Here is an 8,473-nt window from a genome sequence, read left to right on the forward strand (position 1 = left end):
TGCATTTATCTTCTATATGAGGGCATGACTAAAAAGTGGAATAGTATTTCCAACTCACCATTTTGTGCAACACAAAGTAAAGAAAAACTTTTTATATTTTAACACAAATTTCTTCCAGATAAAAATTCTAGCAGTGGTACATGTGGACTTGTGAGAGGAGTCATGAGAGCAACTTGTCATACCTTTTATTTCAAGGTATCGGCACTGCCCCCTTGTGGCCGTTTTACAATCAATAATTTGAAATGAGAAGAATGGAACGTTGTAATTAATCTCATGCAAATAAATGACTAATAAGGAAATCAGTTGTCCGATTTGGAGTATTTCTAAATGGGTCTTCCACTTGTTGACAGCTACAGAAGCCAAAACAGTCATTTTGAGGCTGAGAGGCGTGGCTAATGTGCCAGCAATTCCGATGGACTTTAGTGCATGTTGCATCATATTTTATTTGTGACTCTGTTCAATAACATTTTCAAGCTCAATGATTAACATGTTTTTGTGCCTGACTTCATGTTCTCTCTGGAAAAAAAAAAAAAGAGAGAGAGAGAAAGAAAATAAGCAATTAAGTTGTGCTTGTTTTATTGGTTACAAAAGCCAATGTGACATCTTACCTACCTCATATGGAAGAGTCCTTTCCAGCTGCTTTCAGGTCGATTAATTTTTGGTATTATAGCTCCACCTAGAGGTCCATGTGTGAAACACTCGTCCAATTCAATATATCCCAAATTTTATTGAGCCAAGGCACACATTTCCCATTAGAAAACCCTCACGGGTTGCTACCAAACGAAGATGTCATTAAGTTTAATATACTGAAATAATGTTGAATGTTCTTGCCTCAATTGATCACAAATTAAATCTGTTTCATTGAACACAAAACGTTTTTTTCGATTGTATGAATGGCAACAGGTGGACACGCCGGTTCAGTAACATTGCTGCCATCTAGTGGAAGAACATTTCATTGTTTTGTCTGTCACTATATGGGCAGAAAATAACATGAATAGCAATACAATTCCCGTCACATATAAGACTTATATAAAAATAACGAATGAAAATGTAAAAAATGTTCACTTTTGTTCGACGCTAGAGGTGTTCAATATTTAAGTAATCGTTTACAGGCAGTGCTGTCAAAGAAGTCTATTGGCTTTGGCGCTTTTATTTCGGTTCTTGAATGACGTACAAAAAAGGGTAAACACTGACATCTAGTGGACAAAAAAGGAAGTGGGAACGACTTTTATCCATTAAATGTGGTACTCAAGATTAAGAATCCCTTTTGAGATGTTTACAAAATGAAGTTTAACTATCAAGGTTCCTTAAAAAGAAACAAGTAAGAAAGAAAACACTTTAAAAAAGTAATAGGCTACCATAATATGAAGATACAGTACATGTATATAATTTGAGCAAAGGTGGCACTTGTGCAAATCCGTGGTATTGTTTATATTTGACCAGCAGAGGTCCCACTTTCCCATATATTTGGATGAATAATTACCTTGTGGAAAACTTTAAATCCGGCCTTTGCTCAGAGAAATATTTAGAAAGATAACATTTTAAGACCAGAAATATATTGTGGTACATTCTAAAAAAAAATAAAAATAGAACATTTTCAAAACAACTGTTTACCTTAGTATACATGGTCGTTTTTTTTAAAAAACGCCTTACTATACATAGTCGTTTAAAAAAAAACCAAAAAAAACCCGCCTTACTATAAATGGTCGTTTGGAAAAAAAAAAAAAAAAAAAAAAACCGCCATTCTATACATGGTCGTTTGAAAACAAAAACGGCTTCCTATATCCATGGTCTTTTATTTTTGCAGTCTTTGGTGTGACCTGGCCGGGGGATTGAACCCAGGATCTCCGCATCTCAGGGTGGACACTCTACCACTAGACCACTGAGCTGGTCTTAGAATTAGCAAAAAAAAAAAAAAAAAAAGGCGGACTAACATGGTCGGTTTTAAAAAAAAAAACAAAAAACGCCTTAGTATACATGGTCGTTTGAAAACAAAAACGGCTTCCTATATCTATGGTCTTGTATTTTTCCAGTCTTTGGTGTGACCTGGCCGGGGGATTGAACCCAGGACCTCCCCGTCTCAGGGTGGACACTCTACCACTAGACCAGTGAGCTGGTCTTTGGAAAAGCAAAAAAACAAAAAAAAAAGGCTAACATGGTCGGTTTAAAAAAAAAAAAAAAAAAAAAAAAACGCCTTAGTATACATGGTCGTTTGAAAACCCCCCCCCAAAAAAACGCCTTACTATACATGGTCGTTTGAAAAAAACACAAAAAAAAAACGCCTTAGTATACATGGTCGGTTAAAAAAAAACAAAAAAACAAAAAAGCGCCTTAGTATACATGGTCGTTTGAAAACCCCCCCCAAAAAAAACGCCTTAGAATACATGGACGTTTTTTAAAAAAAAATGCCTTACTATACATGGTCGTTTAAAAAAAAACAAAAAAACAAAAAAGCGCCTTAGTATACATGGTCGTTTTTTTTAAAAAACGCCTTACTATACATGGTTGTTTAAAAAAACAACAACAACAAAAAAACGCCTGAGTATACATTGTCGTTTAAAAAAAAAAAAAAAAACGCCTTACTATACATGGTCGTTTAAAAAAAAACAAAAAAAAAACGCCTTACTATACATGGTCGTTTGAAAACAAAAACAAAAAAGGCTTCCTGTATCCATGGTCTTTTAATTTTGCAGTCTTTGGTGTGACCTGGCCGGGGGATTGAACCCAGGACCTCCCCGTCTCAGGGTGGACACTCTTCCACTAGACCACTGAGCTGGTCTTTGAAAAAGCAAAAAAACAAAAAAATGTCTGACTATACATGGTCGGTTTTAAAAAAAAAACAACAAAAAAACGCCTTAGTATACATGGTCGTTTGAAAAAAAACAAAAAAAAAACGCCTTACTATACATGGTAGTTTTAAAAAAACAAAAAAACAAAAAAAAAACGCCATACTATACATGGTCGTTTGAAAAAAAACAACAAAAAAAACACGCCTTAGTATACATGGACGTTTTTAAAAAAAAAATGCCTTACTATACATGGTCGTTAGAAAAAAAAACAAAAAAAAAACGCCTTAGTATACATGGTCGTTTTTTTTTTTTTTTTTTAAACGCCTTACTATACATGGTCGGTTGAAAACCCCCCCCAAAAAAACGCCTTACTATACATGGTCGTTTGAAAACAAAAACGGCTTCCTATATCTATGGTCTTGTATTTTTCCAGTCTTTGGTGTGACCTGGCCGGGGGATTGAACCCAGGACCTCCCCATCTCAGGGTGGACACTCTACCACTAGACCAGTGAGCTGGTCTTTGGAAAAGCAAAAAAACAAAAAAAAAAGGCTAACATGGTCGGTTTAAAAAAAAAAAAAAAAAAAAAACGCCTTAGTATACATGGTCGTTTGAAAACCCCCCCCCAAAAAAACGCCTTACTATACATGGTCGTTTGAAAAACAAAAAAAAAAAAAACGCCTTAGTATACATGGTCGGTTAAAAAAAAACAAAAAAAAAACAAAAAAAAAACGCCTTAGTATACATGGTCGTTTTTTTTAAAAAAAAACGCCTTACTATACATAGTAGTTTAAAAAAAAAAAAACAAAAAAAAAACGCCATACTATACATGGTCGTTTGAAAAAAGAACACAAAAAAAACGCCTTAGAATACATGGACGTTTTTAAAAAAAAAATGCCTTACTATACATGGTCGTTTAAAAAAAAACAAAAAAACAAAAAAGCGCCTTAGTATACATGGTCGTTTTTTTTAAAAAACGCCTTACTATACATGGTCGTTTTTTTTTTTTTTTTTTAAACGCCTTACTATACATGGTCGGTTGAAAACCCCCCCCAAAAAAACGCCTTACTATACATGGTCGTTTGAAAACAAAAACGGCTTCCTATATCTATGGTCTTGTATTTTTCCAGTCTTTGGTGTGACCTGGCCGGGGGATTGAACCCAGGACCTCCCCATCTCAGGGTGGACACTCTACCACTAGACCAGTGAGCTGGTCTTTGGAAAAGCAAAAAAAAAAAAAAAAAAAAAGGCTAACATGGTCGGTTTAAAAAAAAAAAAAAAAAAAAAAAAAACGCCTTAGTATACATGGTCGTTTGAAAACCCCCCCCCAAAAAAACGCCTTACTATACATGGTCGTTTGAAAAACAAAAAAAAAAAAAACGCCTTAGTATACATGGTCGGTTAAAAAAAAACAAAAAAAAAACAAAAAAAAAACGCCTTAGTATACATGGTCGTTTTTTTTAAAAAAAACCGCCTTACTATACATAGTAGTTTAAAAAAAACAAAACAAAAAAAAAACGCCATACTATACATGGTCGTTTGAAAAAAGAACACAAAAAAAACGCCTTAGAATACATGGACGTTTTTAAAAAAAAAATGCCTTACTATACATGGTCGTTTAAAAAAAAACAAAAAAACAAAAAAGCGCCTTAGTATACATGGTCGTTTTTTTTAAAAAACGCCTTACTATACATGGTCGTTTTTTTTTTTTTTTTTTAAACGCCTTACTATACATGGTCGGTTGAAAACCCCCCCCAAAAAAACGCCTTACTATACATGGTCGTTTGAAAACAAAAACGGCTTCCTATATCTATGGTCTTGTATTTTTCCAGTCTTTGGTGTGACCTGGCCGGGGGATTGAACCCAGGACCTCCCCATCTCAGGGTGGACACTCTACCACTAGACCAGTGAGCTGGTCTTTGGAAAAGCAAAAAAACAAAAAAAAAAGGCTAACATGGTCGGTTTAAAAAAAAAAAAAAAAAAAAAAAAACGCCTTAGTATACATGGTCGTTTGAAAACCCCCCCCCAAAAAAACGCCTTACTATACATGGTCGTTTGAAAAAAAAACAAAAAAAAAACGCCTTAGTATACATGGTCGGTTAAAAAAAAACAAAAAAAAAACAAAAAAAAAACGCCTTAGTATACATGGTCGTTTTTTTTAAAAAAAACGCCTTACTATACATAGTAGTTTAAAAAAACAAAAACAAAAAAAAAACGCCATACTATACATGGTCGTTTGAAAAAAGAACACAAAAAAAACGCCTTAGAATACATGGACGTTTTTAAAAAAAAAATGCCTTACTATACATGGTCGTTTAAAAAAAAACAAAAAAACAAAAAAGCGCCTTAGTATACATGGTCGTTTTTTTTAAAAAACGCCTTACTATACATGGTTGTTTAAAAAAACAACAACAACAAAAAAACGCCTGAGTATACATTGTCGTTTAAAAAAAAACAAAAAAAACGCCTTACTATACATGGTCGTTTAAAAAAAAACAAAAAAAAAACGCCTTACTATACATGGTCGTTTGAAAACAAAAACAAAAACGGCTTCCTGTATCCATGGTCTTTTATTTTTGCAGTCTTTGGTGTGACCTGGCCGGGGGATTGAACCCAGGACCTCCCCGTCTCAGGGTGGACACTCTTCCACTAGACCACTGAGCTGGTGTTTGAAAAAGCAAAAAAACAAAAAAATGTCTGACTATACATGGTCGGTTTTAAAAAAACAAACAAAAAAAAAACGCCTTACTATACATGGTAGTTTAAAAAAAAAAAAAAAAAAAAAAAAAAACCCGCCATACTATACATGGTCGTTTGAAAAAAAACAACAAAAAAAACACGCCTTAGTATACATGGACGTTTTTTTTTAAAAAATGCCTTAATATACATGGTCGTTTAAAAAAAAACAAAAAAAACGCCTTAGTATACATGGTCGTTTTTTTTTGTTTTTTTTAAACGCCTTACTATACATGGTCGGTTGAAAAAAAAAAACCAAAAAAACGCCTTACTATACATGGTCGTTTGAAAAAAAAACAAAAAAAAAACGCCTTAGTATACATGGTCGGTTAAAAAAAAACAAAAAAAAAACAAAAAAAAAACGCCTTAGTATACATGGTCGTTTTTTTTTAAAAAAACGCCTTACTATACATAGTAGTTTAAAAAAAAAAAAAAAAAAAAAAAACGCCATACTATACATGGTCGTTTGAAAAAAGAACACAAAAAAAACGCCTTAGAATACATGGACGTTTTTAAAAAAAAAAATGCCTTACTATACATGGTCGTTTAAAAAAAAACAAAAAAACAAAAAAGCGCCTTAGTATACATGGTCGTTTTTTTTAAAAAACGCCTTACTATACATGGTTGTTTAAAAAAAACAACAACAACAAAAAAACGCCTGAGTATACATTGTCGTTTAAAAAAAAAAAAAAAAAACGCCTTACTATACATGGTCGTTTAAAAAAAAACAAAAAAAAAACGCCTTACTATACATGGTCGTTTGAAAACAAAAACAAAAACGGCTTCCTGTATCCATGGTCTTTTATTTTTGCAGTCTTTGGTGTGACCTGGCCGGGGGATTGAACCCAGTACCTCCCCGTCTCAGGGTGGACACTCTTCCACTAGACCACTGAGCTGGTGTTTGAAAAAGCAAAAAAACAAAAAAATGTCTGACTATACATGGTCGGTTTTAAAAAAACAAACAAAAAAAAAACGCCTTACTATACATGGTAGTTTAAAAAAAAAAAAAAAAAAAAAAAAAAACCCGCCATACTATACATGGTCGTTTGAAAAAAAACAACAACAAAAACACGCCTTAGTATACATGGACGTTTTTTTTAAAAAAATGCCTTAATATACATGGTCGTTTAAAAAAAAACAAAAAAAACGCCTTAGTATACATGGTCGTTTTTTTTTGTTTTTTTTAAACGCCTTACTATACATGGTCGGTTGAAAAAAAAACCCCAAAAAAACGCCTTACTATACATGGTCGTTTGAAAAAAAAACAAAAAAAAAAACGCCTTAGTATATATACATGGTCGTTTAAAAAAACAAAAAAACAAAAAAAAAACGCCTTAGTATACATGGTAGTTTAAAAAAACAAAAAAACAAAAAAAACGCCATACTATACATGGTCGTTAGAAAAAAAAACAAAAAAAAAAACGCCTTAGTATACATGGTCGTTTTTTAAAAAAAAAAACGCCTTAGTATACATGGCCGTTTAAAAAAAAAAAAAAATGCCTTACTATACATGGTCGTTTAAAAAAAAAAAAAAAAAAAAAAAAAACGCCTTAGTATACATGGACGTTTCATTCACTGCCAGTCATTATAGAAAATTTTTACATTTCCAATACTCACGTGATATTACATTCAATAATTATATATAAACCGAATCTACCAAATAACAGAATAGACTCCCTACTTTTTGTCCCGTCCCGTTCTTTTATAATTGACAGCAGAAAAATGTAGGTTTGCCAAAATACAGCCATTTCTCCCATGGACTCTGAAACTGTGTTTATTTCCTATAAAATGGGGCAATGATGTCATCTACCGGTGGTTGGGCATCAGTAAAGTTGTTTCCAAGTTTGATATTTACAGTGGAGCATGCTCAGATTCGCCCCCATTTAGCACCGCTCTAAAAAATACAATTGACAAGTATACTTGTCAAAGGCAGTGAATGAGTTAAAAACAAAATGCCTTACTATACATGGTCGTTTAAAAAAAAAAAAAAAAAAAAAACGCCTTAGTATACATGGTCGTTTTTTGTTGTTTTTTTAAAAAAACGCCTTACTATACATGGTAGTTTAAAAAAACAAAAAAACAAAAAAAACGCCATACTATACATGGTCGTTAGAAAAAAAAAACAAAAAAAAAACGCCTTAGTATACATGGTCGTTTTTTTTTTAAAACGCCTTACTATACATGGTCGTTTGAAAAAAACACACAAAAAAACGCCTTAGTATACATGGCCGTTTTTTAAAAAAAACGCCTTACTATACATGGTCGTTTGAAAAACCCCCCAAAAAACGCCTTACTATACATGGTCGTTAGAAAAAAAAACAAAAAAAAAAACGCCTTAGTATACATGGTCGTTTTTTTTAAAAAACGCCTTACTATACATGGTCGTTTGAAAAAAACAAAAAAACAAAAAAAAAACGCCATACTATACATGGTCGTTTGAAAAAAAAACACAAAAAAACGCCTTAGTATACATGGACGCTTTTAAAAACAAAATGCCTTACTATACAGGGTCGTTTGAAAAAAAAACAAAAAAAAAAACGCCATACTATACATGGTCGTTTAAAAAAACAAAAAAAACAAAAAAAAACGCCTTAGTATACATGGACGTTTTTAAAAACAAAATGCCTTACTATACATGGTAGTTTAAAAAAACAAAAAAACAAAAAAAACGCCATACTATACATGGTCGTTTTTTTTAAAAAACGCCTTACTATACATGGTAGTTTAAAAAAACAAAAAAACAAAAAAAACGCCTTAGTATACATGGTCGTTTTTTGTTGTTTTTTTAAAAACGCCTTACTATACATGGTCGGTTGAAGAAAAAACAAAAAAAAACGCCTTAGTATACATGGTCGTTTTTTTAAAAAAACGCCTTACTATACATGGTCGTTTGAAAAAAAACCACAAAAAAACGCCTTAGTATACATGGCCGTTTTAAAAAACAAAATGC

Source organism: Festucalex cinctus, chromosome 14 (genome assembly GCF_051991245.1).
Source record: "Festucalex cinctus isolate MCC-2025b chromosome 14, RoL_Fcin_1.0, whole genome shotgun sequence".
In the NCBI taxonomy this organism is placed as follows: Eukaryota; Metazoa; Chordata; class Actinopteri; order Syngnathiformes; family Syngnathidae; genus Festucalex; species Festucalex cinctus.